The sequence below is a fragment of the Martes martes genome, assembly GCF_963455335.1.
Source record: "Martes martes genome assembly, chromosome: 9".
In the NCBI taxonomy this organism is placed as follows: Eukaryota; Metazoa; Chordata; class Mammalia; order Carnivora; family Mustelidae; genus Martes; species Martes martes.
The window spans coordinates 126796214-126817492 of record NC_137896.1 but is presented as its reverse complement, the minus strand read 5'-3'; the positions used below and the strand labels follow the sequence as shown (position 1 = coordinate 126817492).

At 41.3% G+C, this 21279-nt stretch overlaps 1 pseudogene across 1 annotated transcript; it reads right to left on the bottom strand.

The window, feature by feature from the left end:
- Positions 1-434: 434 nt before the first annotated feature.
- On the bottom strand, positions 435-1366 carry LOC308349647 (L-lactate dehydrogenase B chain-like; annotated as a pseudogene). Its single transcript has one exon. The product of its transcript is annotated as an L-lactate dehydrogenase B chain-like (transcript).
- Positions 1367-21279: the final 19913 nt, after the last annotated feature.

Genomic DNA, 21279 nt, shown 5'->3' with positions numbered 1-21279 from the left:
CAGTGTTCTGGGATCGAGTCCCACATCGGGCTCCTTGCTCAGCAGGGAGCCTGATTCTCCCTCTGCCTCAGCCTGCCACTCTGTCTGCCTGTGCTCGCTCTTGCTCGGCTCTCTCTCTGACAAATAAATAAAATCTTTAAAAAAAAATTTAGTTATTTCATAGACTTAAGCAGAGAGTTTACTGAGGTAAATGTATTTTTTTTTTAAGAAACATAGTATAATAGTAAATTTTATTTGTTCAAGGGCTCACATTGCAAGCATTCAACCAAACATGGCCATTGAGTCCATGAGCCCACATTTGCATATTTAGGAAGAGGAAGCAAATGGTGATCCATGAACGTGGATGAAAACCAAAGGCTCACAGTTCTATTTTTATTTTTTGTATTTGTTATATTTATGAAATATATATATTTCTACAGCCTAGAAGCCAGAAGTCACAGGTCTTTTAGGTCTTTCTGAATGTCCTAAAAGGTATGTGCATTTTTCTTGAGCTGAGCGCCCTCATCATCATTCAGCTTCTGGCTGATCACAATGATTAATCCCCACGAGTTCAGGGTACATGGAAGACTCAGGAAGACTTACTTCTCCATGCCATATGTTCCCTATACCATCGTTCACACTGGATGAGTGTTGGATAGACTTTCAACATGGATTAGATGAGATCAAACACACTTAATCCAACAGCCCAGCTGATATATCCTTTTAGCTTGATGACTTCATAGGCACTTTCGACCACCTCTTATGCTTTCCCCTCCAATTTTCACTGTCATTGTCTGTTCCCATTTCTGGATTCAGTTCCTGGAGACAAACAGCTGCCGCATTCACTCCACTCCACACAGCCACATTTGAGTTGCCATATTCTCCCAAAATCCATCCATGGCAGCTGCTGGGATGAATGCTAAGTTTTTCAGCCATAAAATAGCAAAATCTAGCAGCATTTAGATTACACCCACTTCTCATCACACGGTGCTTGGGTAATCCATTTAGTTTCCAGGTAACATATGTGAGACTATCCACTGGGTTAGAAACCACAATTATGGTACAATCAGGACTGTACTTGACTATCTGAGGAATAATGCATTTGAAGATACTAACATTCCTCTCACCAGATTGAGAGGGCTCTCCCCCTCCTGGGGGCCGACTCCTGTGATTACCACCACAATCTTAGAATTGGCATTACAGAGTAATCCTTATCTGCTGCAATTTTAGCTGTCTGAAGAAATAAGATCCCATGTTGCAGATCCATCATTTCTCCTCTGACTTTATCTTCCAAAACATCCATCCACACAAGTTCATCTGCCAGAGGCTTTCCCAGAATGTTGATGGCACAGGCCATGCCGACTTGTGTAACACCCACTACAGTGATCTTGTTGGGATGGTTGCCTCTTCTTCTTGCAACTGGTGCAATGTTTTGTTGTTGTTGTTGTTGTTGTTCTAGAAAGAGAGAGAGAGAGAAAGAGGGAGAAAGAGCAGGAAAGCTGGGGAGGGGCAGAGGTAGAGGGAGAGAGAGAATGCCAAGCAAACTCTACACTGAGTGCAGAGCCCAACATGGGGCTTGATCTCACCACCCTGAGATCATGACCTGAGTGGAAACCAAGAGCTGGAAGTTCAACCAATTGAGCCACTGAGGCACCCATGGTGCAAATCAGTTTTTCCTCAGAGTTGCTATCATGCCCAGGACAGAAACAGCTATAGGAGTCATGAGAAGAAGACAATGTGGTAAATACATTCTACCTACTACCCAGAAAAAATCTGGGAAGTTTTCTGAACTCTCCACCATTGTTAGCTTTCAGTATGAGGCCTAGAGATGAAAGCACTCTACCTAATATAAGGTTATTTGTTAGCAGAAGAGGGCAGGAGCTCAGCTCTCCTGGGTCCATGTTTCATGTTCTTTCCACCATACTCATATTAACCAGAACATTTCTTACTGAAACACAAAAGTGCTAAGGAAAGAAAACAGGACCCAACAGCATTAAATTTTAAGAATAAGTGAGGGGGAAAAAAACCCTTGTATTTAAATAAACTTGTTAAAATAAATACTTCAAGAGGATATATAAAATAGGATATATTTATTCAATCAGCATTTATTTGGCTAGCATACTTTTAGTATATGTGCTGCCGAAGCGAGCACATTGGCTAGCATACTTTTATTACTCAGCTACCATAGGAAGACACAATTCAAGTGGGAGATATAATTCAAGTGGGAGATATAATGATTAATAGATCAGAAGTTGTTCCTGCCCTGCCCTAAGGGTCAACAGTGAGATTGAGATAGCACAATCTGCCACTCTAGGGATTGGGCAACTTTGGAGCAAAAATGTGACCACTTACCTGGACCATTCTGTTTCACTAAAATTAAATGAGGAGCTGAGATTTTAAGAAATATAAGTTAAAAAAATCATTTCTAAGAGGAACTGTTTTCATGTGACAAGACTCTGAAGTTAATTTCTGAATTTTTAAATAGAAAACCCTGCACTTTAACAACCACAAATCCAAACCAGTCTTCAATCTCTAGATCAACCATCAGCCCTCACTAAAATACACATAAGGCTGTCTTCAATGACTTCCACTAAATGGAATCAATCTATCTGAAATAAAAATAAGGTCTTTGGGGAAGGTAAAAGTAGAAAGTTGTAGGAATCTTTGAGAACTAGCAAGTACTTCCAATTTGCCCAGTAAAGATCCAGGTCTGTATATGTATCCATGTTTGTTTTTTTAAAGATTTTATTTATTTATCTGACAGACAGAGATCACAAGCAGGCAGAGAGGCAGGCAGAGAGAAAAGAAGGGACACAGGCTCCCTGCTGAGCAGAGAGCCCAATGTGGGGCTCGATCCCAGGGTCCTGGGATCATGACCTGAGCCGAAGGCAGAAGCTTTAACCCACTGAGCCACCCAGGCATCCCTCCATGCTTTTTTTGAAGAATTCTTCAGAGCAGTGATATCAAGAAGGCTCCAGTATTTGAATGGCAACATGTTGGATATCACTCTGGAATGGCGATGAAGGCTGTGGCTTACCTAAAGTGATCTCCTGAAAAGGAAATTCTACACAAGCAACGTATAGTAGAGTCAGTTGCCTCTGCCATCGGGCAGCCCTAGTTTCCGGGGAAATATACATAGCACAGAGAAGAGAGCCAAGGATAGATATAAGCTCCTCGCGGGGCTTTGTTAAGACAAATCTGGGGGTGCCTAGAAATTCCTATACTTTCTCTTCCTTTAGGGCTATATTTTCCTACACTGGAGAGGGAGGGAAGCAGAGTTATGGGGAACTGAATTACAGAAGGAACCAGGATGCTAGATCAGCCTGAGATGACAAGGTATCTCTAAAACCCTAAGAGAATAAAAGATCAGAAGCAAGGGTGACAAGGGTAAGGCTACCAGAAAGCCAGAGCCCAAAGAAAACTTAGGAAGGATGATCATTCTAGGAACTGGAATCCTGCTATGCTTTAACCAGGACTGCTAAGGGTTTGTAAGCTTTACAGAGTACAGCAGGGACTGTGCTTACTGCTCTGTATTTCTGTTTAAATCCTCACAGCTCAATGAGTTTCCATCTATTCTGTCCCTGACAATTTATCCCAGACTGATGTGCCCGAACACCTGTATTCTCCTTGATCCCTTGATGTTTCTCTACAGCATGGACCTCCTTTACTATCGGCTACCTAACTCTTAATGGAGTTGTTTTCATATTTAAGTAAAATTACTTCTTCCTTTGTTCTTCTTCCCTATTTATGGGTTTTCCAAGAGGACAATTGAAATATAAATGCCTCTTTGTTAAATAAGGGGGGAGATATGATATTTACCCAGAGGGCACTTTTTACAAAAGGACTACTGTACACATCAATGAATATAAAACTGGAAATAACCTTGGAAGAAGGTCAAGGTCTTAGCTCATACTCTTCTTTTCTTGCCCTGCTCTGTAATCATCAAAGATCTAGTGCATGGTCTCCATAGGGCAGCCAGTAAAGAAAACCAGAGGCAGGAGCTATGATGTCAGATGACAGAGAAATCTATGATTCCTGGCCTGGCTGCTTTTTTCGGTTTCTGCAGACATGTAAGGCTGCCTTCCTCATCAGTCAGTTCAGGCCTATGACAACAATTGCTCATCTCATCACTAAAGTCAAGGAGGATGCAGGAAAGCCAGCTATAAGCAAAGGTTGATATTGACTGTTAACACTGATACAGCTTAGCGTCACAGCAGACGTGGCAAAGAAAAGGGAGTGAAGGACAAAGAATCTCGAAATAACAAAAAAAGGTCACAGAGGACAGTATATTCCTAGTTCTCTTGTCTCAGTTGGTCCTTTGGACTGAGTATTTTAACCAGCTTCCCTATGACAAAGGCCGTCTCTGATTAAAACAAAGACGAAGGAAAGGACACGCCTGTTGTCTGCGACGGCTTCATGTGTAACTGCATGTTCATCTGCGTGTGTAACTGTCTCTATGTGTACACGAGTACCAGTGCAGGATTGTGTAGCATCACACTAGTTTCTTGAAACAAGCTCTGTGGGTTATCATGGAACAGCTCTAATAACAAGAACATCCAAGACACACGCCCGTGTGCCTCGTACTAAACTTAAGATATCTCACTTTACATTCAACTTTTATGACTTCCTCTGCCTCCCCTCTGCTTAAGGATCCAGAACATTTACCTCCTGGAAGAGAAGCTCTGGCTGTTCCTCTCTCTTTTCCTTCCTCCAAACTGTCTCCCCACCACCTGAAGAAGTGGCCAAGGTCCTTAGAGGAAGGGAATTTTCTTTGTCTAAAACATCCAGAGAGGGGTGAAGTAAACAGACAAGAAAACCCGGATTTACTGGTTACAAACGCAGAGTCTCAGGCCTCACTCCCGACCTCCGGAATCAGAACCTGCATTTGATGAGACCGCAGGTCATTCCTACGCACAGAGTGTGAGAATCACTGAGATGGTCTGTATACCTGATGTTAGAGAGAGTAAACTGAGGCCGAGAGACAGCAAGGACTGCCCAGGGAATAAGATCCTTTTCTGATTTGAATCTTCTTTTCTCCAAACCTTGAAACTTCACAAGTATCATATTTGCATTTCAGTAAGGGCTGGAGGAAAAAAAAAAAAAAATCTGAGAACTGACCCCACTGGTGAGCATTTTCAGGAGGCTGGGCCTGGGCCCCAGGTGTGCCTGCCACCAGCACCCACTTCTGAGTGCCTTTTAAAGGTGAGCACTTTTGCTCCAAGGGCAGCCCTTGGTGTGTGCTCAGGTCCCAAAGCTTTCTCAACACAAAAAATTATTTTTGTCATTTTATTCTCAACTGTCAGGAAGTTCTCATCTGAAACCTCTTTTTTTTTTTTTCAGGAGGGCTGTTTTCTGCTCCTCTTATGCGAGAGATGCAAATGCTCTCTTTGCATCATTTCTGTGCACACGCTCTCCCCGCGTGTCTGGAATGGCACCTGCATTTCAGCCCATCACCAGCAGAGCCCTGGCTCACTCTCCCGGCTGTTGTTTTCCTTGCTCGAGCTCCTCGGAGTCTGCAATGCAGCAGAGGGTTCTGCTGTGGTTGCCCTGCTGCTGAGCTGTCCCGTTCTTAGCCACCAGCCGGCTTCCTCCGCAAACTGCTGGTGACGCTGTTCCATTTCTAAGGTCTCCAGAATATGGCTGGCAAAGAGTAGTTCTTTGCTTTAACAACTAGCAGGGAAAGGAGGACTTCAAAATGTTGTGTTTTATCTCATGTATTCAAACATCTGCATTTGGAGCCTGGAGTGGAGGCTCTTGCCGGAGGATGGTTCTGCCCCCTATGTGACACCACCCCGATTCCCTTCCCTTCCCCTCCAAGCTCTGAACTAAAAGAACACGGAGAGTCTAAATAATAAATGTGAAAAATCATTCCCAATTCTCACCTTGAGAAAGGCAAAACTGGTCCTTTTCTCCCTCAAACAGATATGAAATATGGCAATTCATACGGACCACGTTCGAATAACGGGAAGACATAATGGGCCTTTCCTTAAGTTGACAGTAAGTGGCAGGGACTCGGGAAACAGTTGGGTTTGGGTTTGGTCCACAGCTCTGCTGCCTCCCAGCACTGTGACCTGCAGCATAATGCTCAATCTCTCTGAATCAAGGATTCTGTATCCCAGGAAGGGATTAATCCACCTCCAGGGAACAGTCGGGAAAGCCTCCGAAGGCTCCTGGCAGGTGGTGGCTGCAGGGGACAATGGATGCTTCAGCTGTGACGGTGAGTGGTGGCAGCCTTTACTGGTACAGCCAGCAGTGATGGGAGGCACAGAAATATCTCAGGTGCAGCCACTCAGATAAGTGGTTGTGGACCTGGGATTTAAATTGATTTATAATGCATCCAAGTATATACACAGTAGGTGTGGATAATCAGTCAATGGGGAATGGTAATTAGCAAATTCCCGAACGAACCATGGCTTTGCTTGCAGGGCCAATAGATAACTGCCTGCTGGCTGAGAAGGCCACATCATCAGGTGACAGTATTGACTGAAGTGGTCCTTGAATGAGCAGGACAGGGACCAAGCTGGGCAGGGCCTCAATATAGCAACAGACATGAAGCAACATTGAAATTCTGAATCAGGATTTCTGGGGTCAGAATCCTGCAATCTGAGCCTTTCCGTGGGATTTCCATGCACGCTAACTTTCGGTAATCTCTGGTGAAAAAGCATTCCCATATGCCATCCATTCAGACAGTATTAATCCCATGAGAAGAAGACCTTGGTCAAAACAAGTAATTTTAAGTAAGAGATAACTAAACAACCTGAGTCAAGGATTTCCTCATGATTTATCCCTCTTTGTACGTGTAACCCATCTCCATTTTCTGGCAACATATACAGGATTAAGGACTTTCTGAAATGTGCAGAGATTGCCTACCCCTTTGATAGTCCAACTTTATCTGTTTTCCCATTTTGTGAAGTTCTAGTGAACTCTATGTAGCACATAACACATTCGATAAAATTAACATCAGATAAGTAGACAGGAATTTACTCTTTTTTTTTAAGATTTTATTTATTTATTTGACAGACAGAGATCACAAGTAGGCAGAGAGGCAGGCAGAGAGAGGAGGAAGCAAGCTCCCTGGGAATTTACTCTTTCAACTCTACATTTTTAGTGACCACATAATTTGTCTATCAGTCAATTATCAAGTATTTACTAAGCACCAATACCAGCGAATTGCCTAGAGAAGCCAAAGTCTAACACCATTCTTCAGAGATTTTACAACCTAGTATAGAAAGAAAATGCGAGAAAAAAGTGGAGTAATACTGAAGAAGTTATGAAAACAAAAATAACGATGGAAGAGAAACCCCCACATCCATTTACCAAATGCCGCCTATCAGTCAGGAACCATCTTGGATATTTATATAAATTATACTCTATCCTTTCAACAGCAATATGAGAGGAACCATCTCCTTAGTTACATAAGAAACTGAGGTTGAGGGAAGTTAAGAAATTTGTTCAAGATCATCCAGCAAACAAATGGAAAGGCTGGAGTTCAAACTGGATTATCAAGTTCTAAAGTCATTACTTTTTAAAATTAGGAGTATAGAGAAAGAATTCTCAATGATAGAAATATGTTGCCAAGTTCTCTGGTCTATGATGACATGGGGATGAGGTTAACAACTTGGTCAAGGGCATGAAGCTGACAAGAACTCAGGTGTCTTGATAGCAAACTGTGTGCCCTTGTGTCAAAAGTGTGCAGTGTCACACTTGTCTGTTCAATACCAGACAGCTGCAACTCAGCAACATCCTGTCCTCTTCCTCACCATCTTCTCTCTCTCCCTGCCCCCTACACATATCAGTAAACAAGCCTCAAAACAGAATATATTTAAATCAGTGATTCTTGAATATGTTTGGTCCATGGGCCATGTCATCTAGCAAGTGTGTTATGCTTTTCCATTCTGTTCTGCACCTTCAGAGGCAATTCACTGCCTAGAACGCCAGTCATGCCCACTTTGGGCAGGTAAACCTCATTTCATGGCTTATCCAAGTATGTATCTGTATATGAAGCCCTTTACCAATACACCTATGCCAAGTTACTGGGTAGAAACTATTTTTGATTCATTCTTTATCTTCAGCTTCTAACTTGGGAACAAGAATTAACAGGTACTCAAAAGTCCAGGTAGATGGCAGATTCTGCCTCAGTCCTTAGAAGACCCAGAGGGCCCCAGCAATACAGAAACAATCTCGTCCTACTGAACAATCAGCACAGCACAGTCAGCCGTTACCAGGGCTGGAGAGACAGTGAGAGGAGATCGTGGCCGTGGGAGAGCACTGTCAGTCAGAAGCCCCAAGGGAGCACAAGTGATGGTCACCATTATTATAGTTAAAAGATTTTATGGATTGTGACTGTGCAAAGAACACTTTTGCTATTAGAAAATAGATATCCTACAGGTTTCCTGGATGGAATGCCTCAGAAAGCCAGTGTGTTTTCAAACATCCCAACCTTTATCTGTTAACTTCAGTGTAAAATCTCCAGCCTCTCTCTTTGACATTCCCTCCTCAACACACTCACATTACACAGACCATCTTCCATTCTTCCTGATCATTCTTGTGTTTCTTTCCCTTTAATAAAAGCTGTTCTTGGGGTGAGATTTTTTTTTTAATATGTAAAATAGCTTCTAGCAGATTCTCAGAGAGATCCCTTCTCTTTTTTTTTTTTAAGATTTTATTTATTTATTTAACAGAGAGAGAGAGAGAGAGAGAGATCACAAGTAGGCAGAGAGGCAGGCAGAGAGAGAGGGGGAAGCAGGCTCCCCGCTGAGCAGAGAACCTGATGTGGGACTCGATCCCAGGACCCTGAGATCATGACCTGAGCTGAAGGCAGAGGCTTAACCCACTGAGCCACCCAGGCGCCCCTGGGGTGAGATGTTTTAACAATTATTAGTAACTTAGCATGGATTGGAATAACTGATTCCTATGAATAACTCTCAAGACTGATTTTTCATCAGTCAGTAATAACATGGCATGAACTTGGAATAAATCCCTGAGGAGTTGCCAACCTGGAAAACAGGGCTTTTTAGCCCTAAGAAAGAGATCAGGTCTTTCTGATCTCCAAGGAAGCCCTCCTTGGAGTACCTCAAAATACCTGAAGTGGGAAGTCACCCAGCCCAATAGTATTGTTCTCATTGTAATTGCTTGATTATTGATTATTATTATTATTGATTATTGTGTCCCAGGCACTGTACTGGGCACTGAAATAAGCATAACCTATGATCCTCACAATTATCCTATATAGCAACTCATCCAATTCATCCTCTCTGTCTCAACTTTAGGGCTTTCTGACCATTCCACCCTAAACCTGTACTAGAATCCTCTCCAAACATCATATATTATTTCTCAATAGCCTTTATCACAACCTTAATTGTATGATTGCATATTTAGCTATACAATATCTGCCTTCTCCACAAGAGTCTAAGTCCATTAAGATAATGCTTGCATCTATTTTATTTTTATCCATTGTTCTATCCCTAGCAACTAGCATAATGCCCTACCTCAAAATAGGTATCCAATAAAATTCTCCTGATTCATGAGTGATTGAAATGAGTGAATATCATATAACTGTTACTAAACCCACTTTACAAAGGAAGTCAAGGTCAAGATCAAGTTTTGAAAGCTTGAAGGTAACTTAACCAGCTCCCCCAGGACTGCTTGACTCCCAATCCTATGCACTTTCTACTACACCCACTGCTTGTCTTTCAGCTTCAAGTAGGAACATATTGGTTAATGGGGTATCAGACATGCATCCATCTTCTTTCTCCTAATCCTTCCACACAAAAATCAAGATAAACATCTCTTGATGTCTGTATTAGAATCTTACTCATAAACTTTGGATGGGCCAGCTACTATGATCAGATGAAGAGGTCTTCTAGAAGATCTTCCTTCTAGAAGGAAGCTGAATTAATTACTAGATTATTTTCTCTGTTGTTGTTTTTCCAGATAAGGATGACAACTGGATTTCAAAATAAGAAGAAATCAAGATAAGAATAGTTATATAAAGCATCCATCAAAAAGGCATTGTACAAGCCGGACACCATTTGTTGGCTTGATGACAAGGCATCACACAGATAAGCAGTAACTGCAGGAAGAATTCTGGAGAGATAAGATGAAAACACGGACACTCCACAGAGGCCATGTAGCTGGGGAACAAGGGCTTGGGCTGGGGGCTCGGATGACACAAGTGAGCTCCAGATCTTCCTCTGTCATGGCGATAAACCCCATAGGACAATGTTGACCTAAGAACTAAAGGATGTGCTGTATTTGGAAAATGCTTAGAAGAGCCTTCATAAATGTGACAGGCTGAAGGCTGACAAAACAAAGACTGGGAAAAGCCCATTACATTTCCTGGGACTGACTAAACTCACAAGAAACCCATGGCATAATTCGAAGAGAAAGAACCAGAGCTTATAGAAAGTCTTGACATTTCAGTACCTGGGACGAGTGAAGCTGTACAGTATTTTAATTTAAGAATCATTTTTGGTTTGGTTACTGCAGGCTTTGCCTGCTGGAGAAAATAACTCTCAGAATCTATCAGCCTCCTGGTTAGCTTCAAGAGCAAGTTAAAAAGCCATTGGTATCATTTGCAACACAAACTTAGATTAAGCAATTTATAGGCTGAAGAGAATGTCTAATTTGCACATAACTGATGGCAGGAAAATGAAAAATAAGTCCATAACATTTCGGCTGACTCTGCAGTACAGCTTGGCTTCCCCCCCTCCCCATTTCCTCCTAGATTAAAAGGAACAGAAACAAGCACCATGATTTCACTGCCTGTAGGCGGGATTCTTTACCCTATACTCCAAACCCTGCATGATCCAGTTCCAAACTCCTGGCACTCCAGCCTCCCATGCGAGGGGTTCACTGATGGAATTACCTATAAGTGGTACCTACACCGCCCCCCGCCCCCCCCCCGCAAGGATACCTTTTGCATTCCCAGCTCAGGCTATCTCTTTTATCCATCCACTCACAAGTTCATTTATTCTTTCATTCAAATGAGTCACTTTCTCTTGTTAGGACCTGGGGGTGTGCTGATGAATGAGACCGTCGTAGCCACCAGTCTCAGAGACTATATAGCCCGACAGGCAACTGCTGTACACATCTCTCCTCAGTTTCCATCAGTTGACATACTGCCTGTCTTTTCCAAATGTTAGTTATTTGCTCACATCTTTTCCAAACACTCCAATGGGATACAACTCTCTTGCTCTGTGTCTCTCTCTGACATTTCATAGTTACTGTTGATTAAGTGCTCCACAGCTAGTGCTGGGCTGAGTGCTGAAGACAGGGTATTGGATTTAATTTTCAAAATAGTATTATATGATAGAAAATGGTATGAAATCCAAATTTACCAAAGATGAAACTCAAGCTTAGAGAGAGATGCACTCTGCCCAAGGTCACTCCACTGTAAAGGCTAACACCTGGCTTCTAAGTGAGGCAGCCTGACCCCAGGTGGGGGAACTACATCTTTACAGATTTCGGCCCCCACATTCTATCACCATCATTCTTATCTCTCCCCACTCTGTGGATCCTAGGCCGAGAGTCTCCTGAAGATCTCATTCTACCCTGCCTGTTGCACCCCACCTCCCTGCTAACAGGGCCCAGCAGGACTAGCTACGGAGTCAATATTTGCTGGATTTAATTGAATTCTATGGGTACCCAATTTAAATTCTGTGATCTATTCGTGAACGATCTAGATGACCTTTTGAGTTCTTAGAACACATCAGTTCACTTTGTACTTCAATATTTTGTGGTTTCATTTGCATAAACTCCTTGGTGTTTGTGTCTCCAGATAGTTTATCATGCCTGAAAGCTGGCTGCATTTGCTTTTATTCATGCATCTGCTGTTACAGAAGCTGAGGAGGGAATCTGACTTGTCCAGGGGAGGCAGAAAAGCATTTCAAAGAAATAGGCTGCTGGGTTTGCCAGGAGGACACAAGTCCAGAAATGCTTTGAGCAGAGGTCCCTGCAGACTCATCTTTCTCTGTGACAGGTGCCTCTGTCGCCACCATCAGAAGACCTAATGCGCAGCATTCAACCTGCAAGGCTAATTTCCCTCTTAGGGATTTTCACTGCAAATGCTCTGGAGAAGGTCTAAGGTGGAAGTTTTAAGTCTATTTGCAGGAGAGTAATTTGAACACTGATCTTATATAATAATTCCCGATCTCCAATCAAGGCCTTCACTGGGGCAGAAAAGAGGTAGCTCCCCATAACCCTATAGTCCACAGAGACATCAAGAAACTATTTCCTATGGGACAAGGTGGGTACAAGTGCTGGGGTTTAAGCAATGCCACTGTTCTTGGGATTTAAGCAGAATTGTGTACAAGTCAACCTTTCACCCATAATCTCAGTGGAACTATAAGTTTCCTGGATCTTGGGAATGAAATTCTTAAAGATACTAAAATTAATGTGGTTATTGGCTATCTGAAATTATTTCGCTATTGGTGATATGAGTGGGAAGGCATTCACAGTGTGAACCAGAGCTCACACTGCATTATCCTTGCTGTCATAGGAATCAAACCCAAAGGTTGGAGCAACGGAATTGGGGCACTGCCTTCCAGTTTCCCAGTATTCAAACTCGTATCTTACTCGCTTCTGGCAAGAAGTTGGCTCTCAGGAATTACATAAGATCTGTGAGAGAAAGAAATGTGAACTCGTTAACACAGGGCAACGTGTTGAATCCTCTAGTACAGAAGAAATTGGCCAATACTAAGAAAATGAATGAATGCAATTCAGCATAATCATACCCTAGAGTATTACATCACATTGAAATACATGAATACTCCTACATGATAACGTAAAGAAATCTCACAGGCAAAATATTGAGTGAACCCGATGACAAAAAAATACACATACTGAATGACTCTATTTAAATGAAGTTCAAGAACAGGTAAAACTACTCTAGAGAGAGGATGGGAAAGAAGGTAGCCCGAGGAAGGGATAGCGAAGCATTAGGTTTCTGAAGAATAACCGTATTATTTCATATATCCGTGTTTTGTATATGTTCTTTCCTGCCTGGAATGTGGCCCCTCTCTTGTGTGCCTGGCAGGAATCTGCTCCTTCTTTAGGACTTAGCCCTGGGAAGACATTCATAAGACTCTTCCTTACCCTCTAGGAAATATCTCTGGTAACTGGTTACCAAAAACTAGCAACAGGTTTTCTTTGGCAAGACTCAATGGATGTCTGACAAAATGAATACTAAAGAGGTTTACTTTTCCATGGATTTTTGTTGTTGTTGTTTTTTTTGTATGGATCACCTATTTAAAACAGAATTTGGGGGGGGGGGGTAATAAATAAAAGCAAAAGTTAAGTGCCTGAGCTACCAGTTTACTATAAATTAGGAATAAAGGGGAAGACACCCTTAATCCTCCTAGGAACTTCCTTCCTCTCACCTGCCCCAACCCAGAGACCATGTTTTCTTTCTTAAGAACACATGGAGCAAAGCTAAATTGAGCTGGGGTACAGCAAGTAAAGAGGGACTTAAGTCTGTAGATTGGTCATAATAAGGTTTTGGTACAAAGCTACAGTAAAGTTATTATATATGAGAGCAGAGATTATGAAATATAGAAGTCAAAAAGAACAGAATTCATTTGTTACCAAGGTTAAAATAATACTGGGTCAAATCTCCCCAGACTGACTCTCTCTTGCTTGCAACCCATACTCCCTCATGTCTACACTGTGTGATAAGACATCCTTCTATAATGGAACTGAAAAATTGCTCTAAAATAACATGCTTCTCACCTTAAAATCAGAGGATCTAACTTTGGAGAGCTGGGGGTATTTTTCTGAAATAGGATCCACAATTGATTATGGGTAGCATAAATTTAATGTTACCATCAGCTACAAACCACAGCTAAGATGTTGTCTTCTGGAATCCTCCATTCCAACCTTAAACTGCTCTAATAACAAAACAGGCAAACTCTTTCCATTCAACCTAGTAATACATATTTATTTCACACTTATTCTATGTAGGATAGAAAAATAATAAATAGCCCCAGTTTCATCACATCACATTTATGTTCTAATAAATTATGAACAGGATAAAAATTAAACAGAGGGATGAATATGGGATTTCACATGTAAGGGTGCTGGTGGAAGCCACATCTCTACTGTATTTTGCAACGTGATACTAAGTAATCCACTGTATCTCTCTAAATCTTAATTTCCTCATTGTAAGATTGATTAACAAGACTGAAGAACAGGATTTTTAGGAACATCCAAAGCAACTACAGAATACAGAACACAGTGCATATTATACAGTAGATCCTCCGTTTCTTTTATGTATTTTCTTCCTATGATATCCTAGCATGGCATGTACTCATCACGAAACTACTGTGTTCCACCTTGCCAACCAATCAACCTATAGAACATAACCATTATAAAGAGTCAATATGATGTCATTGTTCAGTTTGGGGTGGAAAAATATCACATTAAAATCTCAGTTACTTTATGTTTGTCGTCAGGCAAATGTTCTTGTCTCTAGGAGTTTTCGTCTTCTTATTTCTAAAAAGGGGGCTAAAACCATCTTCTCTTAAGGGATGACGTGAGGCTAGCCTGGGATACACCCTGCTTACGAAGTCACTGAGTAAGCATTCAGTCTGCTGCTTCTTTCCCTTAAAAATCGGTGTGTTTTGCATTTTTAAAAATAATTTTCTGAAATCCATTGAGATAATTGGAGACACCTCAGAATAGAAAGCCATCAAGAAAGCCATCAGAAGTAGGAGGGGGAAAAAGGAAGAAAAGCACAAAGCTAGAACATGTGTTCCTTGATTCTGTTCTCTGAAGCAGAAGTACCCTCACCAAACTCTTGCTAAAAAAACAGCCACTCTCTGGGGACTGGTCAGTGGTCACAGGTTACCTGCTCAATTATCCAGCCCTCAGCACGTTGCAGGATTCCTCTTAAGATGTGGGCTTCTTCATCCTTTTCTTCACCAGAATCCTTCCACAAAGACAAGGCACTGTTCCAGCATCCACTTACAGAGCAGCTGCTTAGTCTCAAGAACATGTAGACCTCTCGCCAGTTTGATCCTCTCAGTGCATCTGAGCTTCAGGTCATCTCCCAAGCTCTTTTTGTATTATTTGTTACTGACCCAGGTGTTTATGCTGAAGTACCTACTGTATAGAAATTCTTGAGCATGTATACCAGGAAATATGTTCAAGAAAATTCATGCCACCTGGTGATTCACAGACCTGTACTCCTGGGGCTAATAATACATTATATGTTTATAAAAAATTTAAAAAAAATTAAAAAGGTTAAAAAAAAGAAAAGAAAGAAAGTTCATGCCTAGGGCTGAATTGTATCCCCCTCAAAATTCAGATGTCAAAGCCCTATCCTCTTCAGTACCTCAGAAGGGGACCTTGTTTTGAAATAGGGTTGTTGCAGATGTAATAGTTATATTAAGATGAGGTTATGCTGGAGTAAAGTAGACCCCCTAAAATAGTAAGATTGGTATTCTTATAAAAAGAACACCACATAAAGAGACAGACGCACACACAGGGAGACCACCAGATGGGGACGGGAGCGATGCTGTCACAAGCCAAGGAACCAGCAGAAGCTGGGAGAGGGGCCTGGGCCAAACCCTCCCCAAGTGCTCCAGAGGGAGCATCAGCCAGTTGACACCTTAATTTTGAACTTCTGGCCTCTAGAACTATGATATGGCAAATTCCTGTTGTTCTAAGCCCCCTACCCCCCCCACCCCCGCCCAGTTGTGCTACTCTTTTATGGCTGTCCTAGCAAACAGAGACAGGCTGATAGTACGCACTACTGTAGCTGACAAGTTGTCAAAATACCGAGCTGACTTTTCTCCAGTTAGTATACAGATGCTTCTGTCACTGCTCTGAGTCTTCCAGGCACCCCTGGCCTCCCTGCCCACCCTAACCTTTTTCTTGGGACCCATGGGCTTCCCCCATGATACAAAACTGAAGGTTTAAGGGCTCACAGACACAGCAAACTACATCTTTAAAGCCTCAATCACCTATTCAGGCTGGTTTACTCTCCCCCTGTAAGAGAGGCTGGAAAATATCCCCATTCTCCTTGGCTCACCACTTCTTCATTGTGCCTTAAGACAAGGCCACATTCTCTTCACATTATAAGGATTTTACCACGAAGCTCTCTGGAGGAAAAGATGTTCACATATTTACCATCATGGGAATGTTATAAATATCCTAAATCTATACAATTCTCTATAGTTCCTGGTTCCCATCGAAAAGGAGATGCTGAAATTGAGCATGAGTTAGACTCACCTACCCAATGTTTTAGACCTAACCAAACATTGCTAGATCTAACCAAACATTGCTAGATCTAACCAAACATTGCTAACTCCTGTCCATTCAGTGATGTCCCCTCTCCAGTGGTATTTTCCACCTCTTGTTTCTGCAGCCCCCAGGAGCCATTCCCATACAGAATCCCTTTACCAAGGAACATAGGACATGCATGCTTCCCTTGTCTCCAGACATCCACAGAAAACACAGATGGAGTTTCTGTCTCTGTTGAACTGGGGCAGGAAAACATTGATGCCACCTGACACATAAATAAAATACTACAGGCTTTACCCTCAATGTAGGTAGCTCTCCCATGAACTGATGTAATCCTATGATCGCTCCACACTAGATCTACCAACAGCTCACTATGCTCTGAGGGGCAACTGCTCTGTAGACATGATGTCATATGAAGTCACTACTGCCTAGCTGAAACAGGCATCCATACAGGCCAGTGATAACACCTGTGCAGGAAGGATGTGATGTCAACTACAGTTTTAATAGAAGCCCTGAGTTTCTAGAAAGATTATATTTCAGAACCCGTATTCATGCGTTTCAGTTGCCATGGGCACAGGCAGCTGTGTGGGTGTGAAGCAGCTTTTAAGTTAAGCAGCCAAAGGAGACCCATGATTAAAGCAGATCTCAGCTTGCTTAATGAGTAATAATAGACCCTAAATCCAATACACCAGCTTTGAGGGGACTGTCAATGTAGTTTATTTGCTTCCAGTAACATTTCTTAAGTCACGTCTGTTGCATGAACAAATGAATGAATGAATGGCTCATTCAATGGGTATAAATCAAGGGACTATATGTGGCAGGCATTATGCCAACAGGCAGAGATGCAAAAATGAATAAAATATGGTTTCTGCCCTCAAAGATCTCCCTCTTTAGTGAAGAAGAAAGGTATAGATTATGGTAATTTTTCAAATAGAACAAGTTCTATGTCCTGTAAGAGAAACCACTCCTGGGAGGAAAAGATCATGTTGGACAAGGCTACATAGGGGAAGGTGGCACGGAGGCTTAGTCCTAGTGAACGAGGCTTTCCTCCAATATGTCTGAAGATCACAAGCATTCCTGGCAGAAGGAAGAGTGTGTAGAAAACACAGTCACGGAAGAGCAAGAACCTTAGGGACTGCAAGGACTAGTTCCCATTCAGACAGATAGTTCTAGCATCCCTCAAGTACCAACCAGTAAGGTCTTTGATATGTGGTAATCATAATCATCCAGGACAGGGCCACAAGTCTGCAATGGGCTCCTCAGCAGGCGGGGGAACACTATGGAAAAGTTCATGCATTTGATTTTTTTTTTTTTTTTTTAATGCTCAGAGCAAAAACCTAGTAAGGTAAATGCTTCGTGTGACATCAAGTTTACTCATTGAACAAACATGGTTTTCAGTAATCTTTTGGGGACACACACAAGGAAAAACATAAGCTGAGCATAAGAAAAATAACCAGAAAAATGCAGAAATCTAGTAATCACCTTTTTAGCCCTTCTTCTCCCCCAATAAAAATACATCCATCTTCCAGAGTACTCACATGTAGCAGGGAATTATAATAACTGATATTTGATCCTCTTGACTAGCGAACTGATTAAGATTCCAAATTTATAATTTATTAAAGGTAACATGCAATGACTCCACAGTTTCTCATCAAAACCACTAAAAAGTCTTGCTTCTCCAAAGTGTTAGTTTTTGCTCATTTTTTAAAAGATTTTATTTATTTATTTGACAGAGAGAGAGATCACAAGTAGGCAGAAATGCAGGCAGAGAGAGAGGGGGAAGCAGGCTCCCCACTGAACAGAGCCTGATTCGGGGCTCGATCCCAGGACCCTGAGATCATGACCCGAGCCGAAGGCAGAGGCCTAACCCACTGAGCCACCCAGGCACCCCTCCCTTTACTCATTTTTAAAGGTGTTCGTGGAATTATCCATTTCTGAAAGTCCTGACTGGAAAACTGAGTTATCAGGATATTTTTACTTGTCTCATAACTAGTGCAGTAGATGTTGGCCTGCTTATCCTGTGATTCTTTTGTGTGACAAACAAAGTCATTAGGTAATCAAAAACAGTTCATACAGTTGAAGTACATATTTTATTTAGATGTACAAAGGCAGAAATATGATTACAATAAGCTTCAAACTGAAAATCAAGTGAGGGCATTAAGCAGGATTTTAAAGAGATAAAATTACACTCAGAAACACCAGAAGAAGGCTGCCCGTGCAAGGACAGGACCTGGGAGTTAGGCTAATGGAAGGTTTTGACTATCCTTACACATTTCTGCAAAGATGCAGAAAAGCACAAGCATATGCAATATTAATCACACACAACAATTCCGTGACGGCTAGGATTTGGCTTACATCCAAAGCAAAACAGAACTGCATCTCAACTCTACTACCTGCTAAAATTGTAACACATCTGAGAGTTTCCTTTATTCTGAATCACTGTTTAATCCCCAGAAATTGATTTATCTCGCTAGCTTTCAGATACCTTTGAAATTCAAATGAAGTAAGTCTGTATAAATGCATGAGTCTCCTTCCACAAATCTTTTCTTTCCAACAGGAGTCTTTAGAGAGCAAAGACGACAACTCTGTCGCTGTAAATTTTTGCTCTCCCAGTCATATACAACTCTGGTGAGATTAGAGATCACATATGGTAAGTGCTGGCACATATGTAAATAGTCAGTAAGTAGTGACTGTTGTTCTTCTATGCATTCAAAGCTCCAGGAAAGAATTCCCATCTTAAATTGCCTTTCTACAGGAGGAGATCATTAGAGAGCATTTCTGATTTAAAAATAGGTACACAGCTATTCTTCAGTTAAAAACCTGACTCATTCCTCAAGTTACAAATATAATGCCCTCACAGGTTTTTTGGTTTCTGCAATGACAAGACTTTCTGTTCAGAAGCAGATTTAGTATAAAATGTAATCTTCCAGGGCTCTCACTCGAACAAATCCCCTCAAGGTTCTGGAAGAGGCAGACAATGTATTCAAACGGTTATGTGACTCTACAAAATCTGCAGAATAAATGTGTTTTGGCAGAAGACAGTTAAGACCATTGACTTTCCACTTTATTTTATCTCTGTCACACTTCTCCTCCTGTCACGTAAGAGTATCTAACTAAAAGATACAGATTAACAGTTCCCAGGTGGCTCAGTTGGTTGAGCACCCAACTCTTGATTTCAGCTCAGGTCATGATCTCAGGGTCTTAAGACTGAACCACGTGTTGGGCTCTGCACTGAACATGGAATCTGCTTAAGATTCTCTCTTTCCCTCTCCCTCCACCATCCCTACATGTGCTCTCTCTCTCTCTCTCTCTCTCTATCAAATAATAAATAAATAAATAAATAAATAAATAAAAGGGGCAGAGTACCTAGCTAAAAGGAATGTTGAACTTAGGATACATTCAGTTTAGTCTTAAAGAAATATAGTAATGTGGCTCATAATCGCTTCCATGTGCAGATAAGTCTTTGATAGCTAGTCTGTATAGGAAAATCTTTCAGGGACACTACCATCATGAACTATGCCAAATGACCCCATATGTTAAAGTGAAGGTATAGGCAGAGGTTGTAGGCTGATAGGAAATGTGCTATAGCACCTGTTGCTAGAATTAAGTGGGTAATGGAAAAGAGACAAGGTTTGAAAGGTACAGAGCTAAAAATTATTCCAAATCCTATAACTTGATATGAAATATCACAGAATTTTTTTCCTAAATTTAACAATGACCCCAAAAAGATAAATGTCATTACTAAAATTATTATTGATCAATAATTTTTTAAAGATTCAATTAGCCATGGTAGAAAAAAAATGGAATGATCTTTTTATTCTCTCTATAGATAACAATATGAAGTATCATCATAGGAAAATAGGAACATGCAGAGCTTAACAAAATAAAGATAGAAAAATATTATAGAGGTAAGATAAGCAGTTAATAAAAACTATGACTGCTCTCAACTTTTAAAATTTTTCATGTGCTAATTTTTTTCATTTTTTCACATGTATACTTTTCAGTATAAATTTATGTTTACTTTTATATCTCACTTCTTTTTTTTTTCCTCAAAGGAAGATAAAATAGATGTTTCAAGGCCCATAAAAGCTGCCTCAGTCAACCTTCCCCCTCTGTACTCACTCCACTCTTAAACTGTCTATATATATAGTACTTTTGGTGGTCCAAGTGGCAAGTAATCATCCTCTTGACCTCCAGCATTTAATCAGTAGAAAAAAAGGTACCAGGAATAAAATGGAGATCAAATATCACTTTTATCAATGGATGCCCAATGACTATCATAGGGTTCCAAAGTATGCAACCGAAACCTGAGGCCAATCCAGGTGGCCTATTTTCTCCCCCATGTGAGGGAGCAGGACGTGACTCATCCACCAGTCACAATCATGGTAAGCAGGAAATATCTGATGTCTTCCTCAAACTAGGAAGCCTGTTCTATGGGTTCATTTCATAGAAACTGGAAATCCATCTATTCGATGTACCTGGGCACACTGAATTCAAAGAAGACAAGAAATAATAGGAAATCCAACATCCCCATTGCCTTTCCAATGAAATCACTCTGGTGGCTAAAAAACGCTTCAAAAATGCTCTCCAAACTAGGTGAGGATGTATCCAATTAAATTAACTTCACCCCCTTTTTTGGGGAAATGTTTGTACGGGGTGGCGGCAGTGATGGAGAGGAACAGAACAAGTGTTTCTTCAAATATGCCCTCTCCGCCGATGTTCCCTCCAATGAAAAATGAATAGAGGGTAATAAAGATTTATTATTGAAAAGACTCTTAAGACTAATTTAAATAAATGGCTCAAATTCTTTGTTTTTGTTTGTTTTGTTTTGTTTTGTTTTGTTTTAAGATTTATTTGTTTGAGTGTTAGAGAGAGATAGCTCAGGGTAGAAGAGAAGAGGAAGAGAGGATAAGAGTCCCAAGCAGACTCCACTCTGAGCCTGGAAACCAAGGTGGAGCTCAATCTCACAACCCTGATATCACGACCTGAACCCAAACCAAGAGTCTGATGTTTAACCAACTGTACCACACAGGTACCCCAAGACTCACATTCTTTGAA